Source organism: Lolium rigidum, chromosome 4, assembly GCF_022539505.1.
Source record: "Lolium rigidum isolate FL_2022 chromosome 4, APGP_CSIRO_Lrig_0.1, whole genome shotgun sequence".
NCBI lineage: Eukaryota > Viridiplantae > Streptophyta > Magnoliopsida > Poales > Poaceae > Lolium > Lolium rigidum.
Window position 1 is genome coordinate 102,845,181 of NC_061511.1, and position 12,090 is coordinate 102,857,270.

Consider the following 12,090-nt stretch of genomic DNA (forward strand, 5'->3'; position numbering starts at 1 on the left):
AGGAGTTCGTCGGCTCCGGGCGGCCGGCAGAAGCCAAAAACTTCCCCGCCACGGGTCGACCCGTTTTGCTACCTTGGCCGTAAGGAACTCCCGGTCCGAGGCGCGTAGCGACTTGTTGCTAAGGGGCAATCCCGGGTATTTAATGGGGAATGTCCCCAAGCGACAATTGAGGAGCCGAGCTACCCGCTCCCTGCTCCAAAGGCGTGGTCCCTACCACAACCACCTCACTTTTGGCAAGGTTGATCTTTAGGCCGGACATCGCTCGAAACTAATCGGGACAAGCTTGAGATTGGCAATACCCTCGTCCGTCGGCTCAATCATCACCATCGTGTCATCTCGCATATTGCGGGTGGGTGATTCCCCCGGAATCAAGTGCCGAACCGGACCCAAAATGTGTCCAGCCTCCTCGGCTCTCGACAGGCATGGCCGCCAAAGCGTCAACCATGAAGTCAAAGAGAATAGGGGACAGCGGGTCACCCCGCCCGACCCCTCCGGCATTGCGGAAGAAGGGGCCGATTTCCCCATTCACATTCACCGCCGTTTGGCCGCCCGAGACCAATTGCATTAGGCGATGAACCATCGTGGCGGAGAAACCCTTCCGGCGAAGAACTTCGCGCAGAAATCCCAATCAACCCGGTCATAGGCCTTCTCAAAGTCTAACTTGAGGAAAAGGCCCCCTAGCCTTTTAACCCGCAACTCATGAGCGATCTCGTGCAAGGCCAACACTCCTCGTGAAGGGCCCTGCCCTTAATAAAAGCGAGTCCGTGAGCGGTCTATCGTCCTATGAGCTAACGGAGCGAGGCGAGACGCATAAGCCTTAGACACAAACTTAAAAATAACATTGATAAGCGCTATAGGGCGGAACTGCTTAATAGAATCTGCCCCTTTTACTTTAGGAATCAAGGAAAGGATCCCAAAGTTCAGCCGGGAGATATCCACCCTCCCTAGGGCAAAATCATTCAGAATCTGGAAGACAAGGGGTCTCAAAGTTCCCCAGAACCTCAAGAAAAAGGCCACCGGCATGCCATCCGGGCCAGGGGCCGAATCCACTTTCATATCATGTAGAACGGCATCTAGCTCCTCACTGCGTGCGACCGCCTTCTTCTCCAGTCTCCCCGCACCTCACACCCACAAATTCGGATCACGGCGGAGCCGCACTGCCAGTGAGTGGACCCTTCCAGTGGAAGGAGGCAGCCACGTCTTCCAATGGCGGCTTCCTCCTCTCCCCTCCTCGCCCCACCGCCCGCCGCGCTGCTCCGCCACGCCGCTTCTCCCACGGCCTCCCCCTCCCCCCTCCTCCTCCTCCTCCTCCTCCTCCTCCTCCTCCTCCTCCTCCTCCTCCTGCCGCTGCTACGGATATTCTCCCGCTCCAAGCGGCGGTTTTCTCCTGCAACCGCCTGCTCGACTCCCCCGCCGCCGCCCAGCATTGTACACAGCGGCCGCCCGTACTGTGAGCATCCCCTCTTACGCGTAACTGATTTTTTTTTTTTTACTTAGTCGTCGACTCGCTCTTTGTCTACCCATCGGTGGATATGTCCTGCCGTTTCCCCGCGAGGGTGCTGATTTCCTGTCCACTGTAGGCTTCCAAGGTGAGGTTTTGCGGGAATGGCGTCTACGGCCGGCCGGCGGTGCTCAGGGGTTGGAGTAAATGGTGGCCGGAGAAGGGTTTATGTGCCGCTGGGACGGGTGACGATGCCGGGGATCAAGTTGGCGATCAGGACGACGATGGAGTCCGTGTTTCTAACGACGCCCTCCGCGCCACCATCCGTAAGAGCAGAGAGGTGCTGGCGATGCACAGGGATCTACTTCAGCAGGTATCCTCACCATGATTTATTTCTGAAATCAAATCAGTTTTCAACATATAGCGTGTCTTAAACCATACATTTATGTCTCTCTACTTCTAACCTATGGTATGCAGTCACCTGTACACTATACTTATCTTACTGTTTATCTACTTGCATTAAAACCACAGTATCAGAAGCTCATTCATCTATCTATTGTATAACTTATTGAACCAATATGGATTGAATTGTAATATGCGGCCAACTTATTTAGCTATCAGAAAAGAAGAAGCTCATCTCTATTATTGAAGCCAGTTCCATTCAAAATGGGCAAGAGGCGTCCAGTGGCACTTCCTTTTCACTCCCGGATCCAGTTTCAGAGGGCCAAGAGATTGGCTATGACCTTCAGATGTACCTTGACAGGCGTTCACAGAAATCACAAGTCCGTTCAACTCATGGAGAATCTATTAGTGCACAGCATGAATACTATGGAAGTTTAGAAGCCAAAATTTCTAACGCTGATGTTAATGGATCACCTGTCAAGGTCAGCTATTTTCAAATTTGTACGGTACTTTCTCTAGTGTTGTTCCGAAAGTGTATGAAACAGTCTGTTAATGGTATGAAACAGGATTACATGGCCCAACAGAGTCAAATAAGTGAAGAAAGACACTCGGTTACTGAGGGAATAAATGACAACTCATCCTCTTCGGCCAGCGTAGATATTATGAATATCATATTGGTAGCTGCGGAATGTGCTCCTTGGTCAAAAACAGGCAAGAATATATAACTTCAGGTTTCCAAAAGAAATTATTTCCAAAGTTGCATATTCAAACTTAGCACCCCTATGACGGAGAACTGGAAAATGTGTGGGCTAACCATTCCTTGGTTACATTTCCAGAATTAAGTATCTCTAAGGGTGTAAAATTCTTCTGGTTTACATATTGGAAGTTATGTATTTATGTTAGTTTCTCACCTTGATATTTTCATGATCGTTACCTATTCAGTCTTATGTTTGTCTTGTGTTGTCACATCTGTAGTAACTAGTAAGAGCTATAAATGAGCAGGAATAAGAGACACAGAAGGTGTGTGTTCGTGCATTTAGAATGCTTTGCTTATCAGCACATGGCTACAATATAACTAAGGGGAGAAGAAAACCAAACACACGCGCTCGTGCGACCTACTTCTAGCGGATCACTATACGCTCTTGTATTAATCTCAGGCCCTCCCACAGTGCCCCAAAGAACTACAGAATTAGAAGCACGGTAGGCTACTTTCTTTCTGTCTAGGTCATCTTAGAAGAACTCCTCCCTGCTCAGTGAACCAAGCAAGCCTGGTTCTTCAAGGACAATGGCAGCTTAAACTCTCCCACTGTCAAGTCTTTGCTCACTAAAACCGCTATTTTGGTACCAACACATGCCAAGCAAGCTAGTCAAACAAGATGCAAAAAGAGAGGGACGAGACATAATCACATAACATTTAAATGAAAGGCCCTTTCCTACCATCCAATCTGACTTCTCTTATGGATTTTCTAGTTTATGCTTCCTTCTGCAAAGCAAGGACATGGATTCACTATGACAATGGACTTGTTTATCATGTAATGTTTAGGAAGTCACGGTTCCCACCAACTTTGGCTCGAGCGCAATGCTCGTGTTTTTGATGCCAGGGAGACAACGCCACAGCGTGTACTGGACATGATCGTGGACATGTGGAATTCGTGAGCGACTTGTAGAGGTAGGCGTTTAAGAGACGTCCATTAGGGCCGGCGATCCGCGCCATGCATGCTCCCGCGCTGTGGAGATAGGTGGTTTCCCCTCTTGTAAGGGCTCTGTACCCTCTTTCAAACTTAATACAAAACGGGCCGATCTCCTGCGGGTACTCAAAACAAAAAGATGAATGAGATATTGATTCCAGTCACTCAGATGATTGAAGACAGCATTTGATTGGCTCTCTGCTCATAGTCGACCTACAGAAACACGTTACTGTTACACATGACTTAAACAAGAAAAATACACAATCAACTCAAGTAGTTGAGTTGAAGCTCTGTTTTGGTGTGCTAAACTGTGCAATATTAATTATGGCGAGCATTTGATCTACATGAAAAAATTAGTTGGTGTGATTCTAAAGGAGGCTTCCAGTTATCTAATAATTCCCAAAAAAACAAGGTAAGAGATCTTATGAAAAGCATCCACACTCTCAAATGGTGTCTCACTCTTGAGTTCAGCATTCATCCTGAACCATAGAATCCCAATTCATCTGTTGAGCTCATATGCATGCTTACTTCTGCTATCAGATTTTTTTAAAAGAAGTGATTAACAAGTTAAATGGTCCATCCATAGCTTTTGTGAAATTCTTTGAAGTCTTATGAGGCTTTGATGTAAATATCTATAATAAAGGGCTTTCTTTGCACAAAAGAATGTGGCGTTAGTTTCTGCCAATTGTTAGTAGCGCTAGTTTTCTTATACTTTTAGAGGTCATGCGTAAGCTGTGTGCGTCTTCTCATTAAGCTGAAAAGAAGTTTGGTAATTAGAAGAGTGAGCACAATTTACATTGTTAACAGGGAAAGAGAGCAAAATACAAGACACTTAGTGGACGTCCCAATTCACTGGGAGCACCACTCTCAGACCAGGGGCCCTGGTCCTCACCCATAGGGCAGCTTCATCCTTGATTCTCGTAACCGGGTTCGCAACGGACAGCTGGGGACCATCGAAGGCGCATTTGTTGTGCTGTTTCCAGATCATCCATGGGGTTCAGCAACACGATGGAAGCTAGGGTTTTGCACATTTGCTTTGGAGTCGGCGAGTGAGATGTGGCAGTCTGGCGGCCTGCAAGTCATTCTCAGCCACGACATGAGCTAATGCCAAACTTGTCGTGAGAACGAGCATGCCGTCAGGAGATGGGGAGTCGTCTCCAGCTCTTGGCCACGGCGCTGGAGGCGGGCTGCAGTCAGCAGCGGTCTTGGTTCACAAGGAAATGGGAAAATTTGACGCGAAGTTTGGGGTGCGCGCGGGTGTGTGTGTGTGTGTGTGTGGTGGGGGGGGGGGGGGGGGAGCTCTCCCATATAAGCTTCTGTGCGTTGCTGGCGGTAGAGGGCGTGGAAGGTAGCTGGAGCTCGCGAAGTAGGTGCGAAGGGCGCTCCACTTCCAGACAAGGAGATCGGTGTGTGTGTGTGTGTGGGGGGGGGGGGGGGGGGGGGCAGCTCTCGCATATAAGGTTCTTAGCGTTGCTGGCGGTAGAGGCGTGGAAGGTAGCTGGAGCTCGCGGAGTAGGTGCCAAGGGCGCTCCACTTCCAGACAAGGAGATCGGTGGAGCCCGTACGTTGCTAAAAAAGCAGCTAAGGGCCTGTTCGGTGCAAGTGTTTAGTGAGGGGGTTTGTAGTGTTTTGGGGTGTAAAATCCGGGCCTAGTTAAAACACTTCAAATCACTCCAAAACACTGTTGGACCGGTCGGCAGCCCGGATTTGGGCCCAAAAAAACACCCCAAAACACATCGGGCCGGGGTGGAATCAAAACACCCCACCCCCCTAGCGTTTTGCTTGTGTGAGACGGTGCACAGCTCCGCTTGAATTCTTGGACAAGTGTTTTCAGTAGTGTTTTGGGTGGTAGATGTTCTGACCAAAAACACTTGCAAAAACACTCACCAAATCTCTGAAAAACACTTGTACCGAACAAGCCCTAAAAATGATGGGTTTGGTGGAGGTAGCTAAAACCTAGAGTAAAGGTTTTGAGTTAAAGTGGCATCAAGTATTTTGTTTATTTGTGCCAATTGCAAGAATGTTAGTCTTGGTCACAGTAAGAGTAACACTGTATTATTTTATATATGTGTTGTTTGCAAAACTAATGGTTCCATAAGTGAATGCAATAATGTATTTTTATGTTGGGTACCTTCTGCACAAGTAGTGGTCCCCACTTATGAGGATGATTGCATTTCTTTATTTAAGTCTTCTGTAAGTTGGTGTCTCACATATATATTTACATAAGTAAAGTGGATGGATGGTGAACTCACCGCCAACTCCAACTTTATAAGTAGGAAAGATAATAAGTACGCATTGGTGCACATGATCTGAAGCCTTAAGACACCACTCATTTTCGTTTTTACCGACTTGCTCAGGGAGCAATAACCATGTTTGTAATCTCCTGCAGGTGGACTTGGTGACGTTGCCGGAGCTTTGCCAAAGGCTTTGTCCAAGAGAGGTCATCGTGTCATGGTATATTTTCTATAGGCCGTCTCGTCATAATTGTAAATACAAATTCAGCTAAGCATGGAAGATAAGAAGATGCTATTAACGTTCATGAAGTAGCATATTAATCTGGTAGATGACCTAAAACTGAATAGATATACCATTCTTTTATGGAGTTAAGGACATCCCTGCTCCCGATAAGACAGCATCCTACCGAGTAACAAGATACAAGGTCAACGCCACCGTGTAAGATCCCCATAACGTCACGGCGACCGGACAACCAGAGCTCTGTCCTGCCACAAACACCTTGCAAAACTAAACTAGAGAAACTACAGAAAACAGAACAAAACAAAACTGATGTTCTAAAGGCAAAAAACAGAAAACAGGACCGAGATTCACGCCAACGCCATTCTTTTCAGTATTACCTTCAGTAACTTGTTTACATATTTATATTTTACAGGCAGTAGTACCAATGTATGGAAAGTATGAAGAACCTCAACAAATAGGAGAATCAAAGAGGTACCAGGTCGCAGGGCAGGTGCTTTCCCCTGTCGCGTCATAGTAGATTTAACTTGTGATTGTAGTAGTTCCCTCTGAAATATATGTTCTGCCTACAGGATATGGAGGTAAAATATCATCATGCATACATAGATGGCGTCGATTTTGTATTCGTTGACAATCCTTTATTCCACAATGTTGAGAGTGAAATTTATGGCGGAAACCGAACAGTAAGTAATGTAATATTCTGCTCACTGGACTACATTGCATATTTGTAGACATCAAAACCTGAGAAGATATTTATGCTGCAGTACCAGTTGTCTATTTATCTTTGCCTATTTGGATTGCTTATGATTAAAACAAGTAGATCAATTTCTATCTACAGGATATCTTGAAACGGATGGTTTTGCTGTGCAAAGCTGCTGTAGAGGTAATTTCTCTCGCGACTAATACATTCTCTCTCCATGAAGAGTCACTCCGTAAGAAATATGTACAACAAGACTTAGAATGTCCTGTTTTACAACAAAAAATCTGCCGCGGGTGAATAGTAACTATAGTAACATTCCAGGCTTTTGTTTTGCCCTGTTTTTTCTATGATTGGCATCTATCTTCCTCAATACACTTATAGATAATATAACATTGATCTAGGCTCCATGGTGTGTTCCATGTGGTGGTTTTTGCTACGGTGATGGAAATCTTGTGTTCATTGCAAATGATTGGCACACTGCATTACTGCCTGTTTATTTGAAGGCTTATTATCATGATAATGGTTTCATGATATATGCCCGTTCTGTCCTTGTGATACACAATATAGCACATCAGGTAAGTTTGTTCCTCCTTATCCTACCTTCTTGTCTTGTAGGTATTGATCCCAATTTTTCGCTATGTATTCCATGGAACTGTTTATGGAAAATTCAATTAGTAATCTGTTCTATAGAAGGAATCTTCTACGTTAAACAACTAAACATTCACATACTGCTTTGTCACAACAAGAAAATTGCTTTAGTTAAACATTAGAGATTTCTGATGCATCATCACTGATGCAACACCATGAGTCCACGGCATATATCTGAAATGTTAAAGATAAAGGTTAACATCCAAACGATGTCATGAAGATGGATCTGGTTTCAGGAATGCCGTTAAGGGCTTAAATTTTACATAAAATATTTAATAATATGAAAGCAAAAATAGTCACCCGTACAGCAAAATATGTACATCTAATCTTCACAGGGATTGAGACAACAACAACAACAAAGCCTTTATTTCCAAACAAGTTGGGGTAGGCTAGAGGTGAAACCCATAAGATCTCGTAACCAACTCATGGTTCTGGCACATGGATAGCAAGCTTCCACGCGGCTCTTTCCATGGCTAGTTCTTTGGTGATACTCCAGTCCTTCAGATCTCTCTTTACGGACTCCTCCCATGTCAAGTTTGGTCTACCCCGTCCTCTCTTGACATTATCAGCACGCTTTAGCCGTCCACTATGCGCCGGAGCTTCTGGAGGCCTGCGCTGAATATGCCCAAACCATCTTAGACGATGTTGGACAAGCTTCGGTGCTACCCCAACTCTATCTCGTATATCATCATTCCGTACTCGGTCCTTCCTCGTGTGGCGACACATCCATCTCAACATGCGCATCTCCGCCACACCTAAGCTGTTGAACATGCCGCCTCAGCACTCACACCATACAACATTGCGGGTCGAACCGCCGTCCTATAGAACTTGCCTTTTAGCTTTTGTGGCACTCTCTTATCACAAAGAATGCCAGAAGCTTGGCGCCACTTCATCCATCCGTCTTTGATCCGGTGGTTCACATCTTCATCAATATCCCCATCCTTGTGCAGGGATTGACCCCATGTATCGAAAGGTGTCCTTTTGAGGCACCACCTGCCCATCCGGGCTAACCTCCTCCTCCTTGTGCCTAGTAGTACTAAAACTGCACATCATGTACTCAGTTTTAGTTCTACTAAGTCTAAAACCTTTCGATTCCAAGGTTTGTCTCCATAGTTCTAACTTCCTATTGACCCCCGTTCGACTATCATCGATTAGGATCACATCATCCGCAAAGAGTATGCACCATGGGATATCTCCTTGTATATCCCTTGTGACCTCATCCACCACCAAATCAAATACATAAGGGCTCAAAGCTGACCCTTGGTGTAGTCCTATTTAATCAGGAAGTCATCGGCATCGCCATCTCTTGTTTGAACACTTGTCACAACATTATCGTACATTTCGTTGATGAGGGTAATGTAGTTTGCTGGGACTTTGTGTTTCTCCAAGGCCCACCACATGACGTGTCGCGGTATCTTATCGTAGGCCTTCTCCAAGTCTATGAACACCATATGCAGATCCTTCTTTTGCTCCTTGTATCTCTCAACCAAACTGATTTTTGGTCACGCTTGTCATTCGTCTTAAACGGTGCTCACATGGATTGAGAAAATATTGTTTTTACAGGAGAGCGCAAAAGTTTCACTTAATGTACATTGTCTTCATAAAAGTATTTCCTTGATGACCACAGCAGTATCAGTTATTTATAGTTCTATAGTACATTTGTAGTCCCATATCTGGATTCTGATTCAATATTCAACACAGTTGGTGTATGTTACTTGGGTGTCACAATGGCTTTCCATCAATATGTTGTACGTTTCGATAAGTTAACTTAATTTCTGTTCCAGGGTCGTGGCCCCTTGGATGATTTCAGTTACCTGGATTTGCCCAGTAACTACATGGACCTTTTCAAACATTATGATCCATTCGGGGTGATCATCTAAACATTTTTGCAGCTGGAATTAAAGCTGCCGATCGTTTACTTACTGTTAGCCATGGCTATGCATGGGAGCTCAAAACACCTGAAGGTGGTTGGGGCCTTCATGGGATCATCAGTGAAAGTGATTGGAAATTCCAAGGCATTGTAAATGGTATTGATACCGCGGATTGGAACCCTAAGTCTGATGTCCACCTAAAATCTGATGGATACGCCAACTACTCTCTAGAAACTGTTCAAACAGGTAAAGCGCAATGTAAGGCGGCATTGCAGAAAGAACTTGGCCTCCCGGTTCGTGGTGATGTTCCCGTCATTGCTTTCATCGGGCGGTTAGACAATCAAAAGGTGTAGACCTGATTGCAGAAGCAATGCCATGGATAGCTGGTCAAGATGTACAGGTAATACTCCTGGGTACTGGAAGGCAGGACCTTGAAGATACATTGAGGAGGCTTGAAAGTCAGCATTACGACAGAGTCAGGGGGTGGGTTGGTTTCTCTGTCAGGTTGGCTCACCGTATGACTGCAGGCGCTGATATACTATTGATGCCATCAAGGTTTGAGCCATGTGGGTTGAACCAGCTCTATGCAATGATGTATGGCACTGTCCCCGTAGTGCATGCAGTCGGTGGTCTTCGAGACACCGTCCAGCAATATAATCCTTATGAGGAGGTTGGACTTGGTTGGACTTTTGAAAATGCGGAGGCAAACAGATTGATTGATGCGCTGGGGCACTGCCTGAATACATACAGAAACTACAAGTCCAGTTGGGAGGGACTCCAAAGGAGAGGGATGATGCAAGATTTAAGTTGGGACACTGCTGCTAAATGCTATGAGGAGGTTCTTGTTGCTGCCAAGTATCAGTGGTGACTGGTCACTGAATCCGCAACCCCACTTAGGGTTGTCATTCACAGAGACCGGTAGGCTACAATATGAAGCTCTCCGTTGCATCATGCCCCAATATCCCAAGTTGACAACATTGGTGTAAATTGGAAGAAGATTTTTTTTGTCACAGCTCAGATTGTTCTCAATAAGGCACACTGCGAAAGTTCCTCAAAGAGTTCACATGGAAGATTCAGATCTTCGATTGAGCGGTAAAACTCATTTATTTCTGGAGTGGCCTCTAGATTCGTCTGTTTCCATGGGATGAACTCAGTTTGACTGTTGGAGAGCAGCAGAGTACCAGCTAGCTCTGGAAAGCATTGCTTCATTTATTTGTTTTAGATGGTTATTATAGGTCGCGCTTCCATCTGGGAATTCTGCTGTTCGTTTCATGTCATGTAGACAGATAATTAGCATTTACCCCATTTTGTTCAGATGAGGTGACCCTGCAGGCGTTTCCATGTGTAATTTCTAATCATCCGTTGCTCTGATCTGAGTTGATTATTATGCTCGCTTGCTGCTGTTGATTATATACCATGCTTGAGTTGGGGTGGTTGTAGCGTGAGGCTTGCCCACTGGAGCAATGAGTTTCAGTGAAGTATCAGGCCATCGTCACATGGGGCGCGTTTGGTAGCCCGGACGCCATTTAGCTCGCATGTTGCCTCGCAGTTTTTGGGCTGTATGGTTCTTGGGCTCCTCCGCGTTGTCCGCATGGGTCTTAAAGCACCTTCAGGTCAGGTTCGGAAGGAACGCGCAGTTTGACAGTTTCATTAGGGACAACGCCAAGAAAATCGACAACGCCGTTCGCGTGGGCGCTCCCCCTGTGCATGGCGAGAGAAGGTGAAATTCGAAATTCGAGCGGCGTTACGCAGCAAAGGTAGAGTAACCCCCTCTTCGGTTACGCTCTCCATTAGCCCCCTCCCAAAATTTCCCTTTCTCCAATTTTGGCGGTCGCTGCGGCGATCTAGATCTGACAGCGTGCATCTCCCTTCGGTCTCCGGCGCCGGAGCTAGGTCGTTGTTTGCAGCCACGGCGGCTTTCGGCTGTGTCCTTCGTCGGCAGAGATAAGGGGAAACTCCTCTGCTCTACTGTAGTGTTAGATTTATGTTGGTAGAACTAGTTGGGTTTGATATGACCATTCGTGCATAGATCTTGTTTGAGTAGTGATGACCCACAAGTATAGGGGGTGTATCGTAGTATCTTCGATAAGTAAGAATGTCGATCCCAACGAGGAGCAGAAGTTGTTGACAGGCAGTTTTGATGAAGGATTCACTGTAAATGCTCACAGACAAGTATTCGGGGGTTTTGATGTAACGGATGAATAAAGTACGAGTAAGTAAAATGCGAGAGAAATAATTGCAGCGAGTGGCCCAATCCTTTTTAGCACAAAGGACAAGCCGGTTTGTTTACTTATAATGACCAAACGTTCTCGAGGACACACGGGATTTTAGTCTAGTGCTTTCGCTACATACGGTTGATTAATCTTCATTGTTTTGATAAGTGTTGTGTGGGTGAACCTATGCTAATGTACCGCCCTTCCTAGGACTAATACATACTTGTGATTATACCCCTTGCAAGCATCCGCAACTACAAGAAAGTAATTAAGATAAATCTAACCACGACCTTAAACTCCGAGATCCTGCGATCCCTCCCGCATCGATATACCAACGGGGGTTTAGGTTTCGTCACTCCGGCAACCCCGCAATTGGCAAACGAGTACAAGATGCATTCCCCTAGGCCCATAAATGGTGAAGTGTCGTGTAGTCGACGTTCACACGACACCACTAGAAGAATAACACCACAACTTAAATATCATAACATTGAATATTACTCAACCATAGTTCACTACTAACAATTAGACTTCACCCATGTCCTCAAGAACTAAACGAACTACTCACGAGACATCATATGGAACATGATCAGAGGTGATATGATGATGAATAACAATCTGAACATAGACCTTGGTTCAATGGTTTCACTCAATAGCA

General features: G+C 45.7%; 1 pseudogene; it reads left to right on the plus strand.

The window, feature by feature from the left end:
- Positions 1-1,125: 1,125 nt before the first annotated feature.
- LOC124650124 lies at positions 1,126-10,570 on the plus strand (annotated as a pseudogene).
- Positions 10,571-12,090: the final 1,520 nt, after the last annotated feature.